This window comes from Notolepis coatsorum, assembly GCF_963971535.1.
Source record: "Notolepis coatsorum genome assembly, chromosome: 3".
In the NCBI taxonomy this organism is placed as follows: domain Eukaryota; kingdom Metazoa; phylum Chordata; class Actinopteri; order Aulopiformes; family Paralepididae; genus Notolepis; species Notolepis coatsorum.
The window spans coordinates 6,598,289-6,600,884 of record NC_140167.1 but is presented as its reverse complement, the minus strand read 5'-3'; positions in this window follow the sequence as shown (position 1 = coordinate 6,600,884).

Genomic DNA, 2,596 nt, shown 5'->3' with positions numbered 1-2,596 from the left:
CCGTGATGAAGACCGGGAGGATGCGACCCTCTCTGCGCCGCCCCTTTACCTCAAATAGATCCGCTATCAGCTCTATCTTTAATCTTTCAAAATGTTCAGTTGCTATCGCATGCATTTCACCACACATATGAGTGCATGCTTACCAACTGTTCGCCTGTTTTACTGCAACACTACTATCACCGACATCTAAGAAGGGAGATCCCCCCCTTGAATGGCCCTTCTAAGGTTTCTCTCCTCCACATTGCCTGTGGTGCATTTTTTCCTATTGCTAGGTTTTAGTGAGTTTTTCCTTACCTTCGCGTGGGGTATGTCTGGGAGTGTTGCATTTATTTATAAAAAGAAAATGTGGGCTTTATGGTGTTTTTGTTTTGTTCTTGATTTATTGTGATGTTTCTTCTTGACTTGTTTGAAGAAGACGTGTCCGGCCCATGGGGACATTGACGTGTGTTGTCGGGCCTTACAAATACATTTGATTTGATTTGATTTAGCACCACAGGTAGAAGACACACAGCACCAGAGAGTCAGGTAGAACAGTGGTTCCCAAAGTCGGGGTCGCGACCCAAAGGTGGGCCGCGAGCAGCCACGGGTGGGCCGCGAGATGATAAAAAAAAAATAAAAAATTATTATTATTATTTTTTTTGTCAGGCCACTGAACTTAGAAGCAGGCCAGGACAGTGTTTCTAGTTGTATTCTAAAATTCTATTCTATTGTATTCTAAAATGTGACTATATGGTTTTATATTAACTTAATAAATAAACAAAAACGAAAAATCTACTTATTTCAATGAATATTTCAAACTAAATAACAGATTATGCACATAAAACGCTGAAAACAACCGAAGCAACAATAGTATTTTAATGAGGCTATTATTATTATCATTATTATTTTGCAACAAGTTAGCCCTCTCATAAATAGCACATATAAATGAATAACTAACTTGAACTAACTTAATAGGATTGAAGTGATATTTGGCTTAAAAAATCGGCCACCTGGCAAAAAAAAAGAAAAAAAACAAAAAGCCAGACGATGTGCATTGGGCCGCGGCTCTCTGACGCCTTATTTTCTGGGTCCTTGCCTGAAAAGTTTGGGAACCCCTGAGGTAGAAGACACACAGCACCACAGACATGATACGTTAGAAAACAAATTCATGAGGAGTTGAAGATGTGAGCCTGACCTCAGCGGCCTCTCCGCCACGCGGCCGGGCCGTCGGGGAGAAGGTTTCAAAGATGTTATTTATGACGCCGAGGCCTGAGAGCCATGGCTTCCATTACATGATGACAGAGGGGGGGGGGGGGGGGGGGGGGGGGGGGGGGAGAGCGGAGGCACACATTATGCTATTTAAATAATGAAACGGCCATGCCAGGTCACATGAATAAGTCATGATGACCCAAGCCGCTGCAGGAAGAGGAGGGATTGATGCGTCCCTCTGATGCTGTGAGACTGTCTGTAAAAATAATACCACCAATATAACTCTGTATGATAGCATGTACAATAATACTGTATATACTATTTACTGCATATATATCCATATATGTCTGAATATACTTGCATATAATCCTTCTATATACCTGCTTATACACCTGCATTTAAACCATATAACTCTGTAATGATAGCATGTCAATAGTGCTGTATATAGCGTATATAAATATTTATATATATATTTATATTTTTTGTATTTTGTTGCTTTTCTTATTCTTACCATATATATATATTTATCAACATTTATCTGTACATACCTGCATATAAGTCTTTTTTATATCTGTAGATCCCTTACCTACTCGTACTAGTTACGCTGCTGGCCAGTATGACTTACTAGCAGTACTCCAGTGGAGGGGGGAGGAGGGGGAATGGCATCCCCCCTGAAATAAAAAACGGTCAATATCATCCCCCCTTCTAAAACGGCCATCCCCCCCTTCCCCATCCCTTATGTCATTTTATCTATTTTAGGGTGACCAAACGTCCTCTTTTGCCTGGACATGTCCTCTTTTCATGCCTTGTCTGGGGCGTCCCAATTTTTTAAAAAAGAAATCATGAAAATGTCCGGGTTTCAAAGACCTGCGGTGCATAAAAAGACGCTCGCCTGACATATCGTCATGTAACTCGAGAACCGAAGCACGGAATTGGTCGAGTGAGGTGGCATTCGAACGGCAACAAATAGACCTTTCGAACGGTGTATTATATGTTCGGGGCGAAAAATACAGCCCGAGCCGCTAGACGCTCGCAAATTGCCGTGACTTGCACGCGTTCCGTGCACGGACGGCCCGACGCGGTACCCCCACCTGTTGAGATTAAAACGCACATGGACACAGAAAAACTTTTTTTAAAAAGGTGAGAGTTCGTATGCAAAGTTGACCGAATTCTTTGTTAGACCCGGGAAAACAGAGGATGCTGTAAATGCGTTTGCCATTGCTTAGCTAACGACCCAAAAGCAAGGGCCAGAAATATTGAGGACAAAAAGCATGATTATGGAAATCTTTGGAAACTTCTATGAGATGGGGGAGAGTGGGGTAAGCAGCCATGTTGCAGTGATTTAATTAATCACAATTGAAAATCAACCCTTTAGATACCAGTTTTGATCATATACCAGTAACTGCTT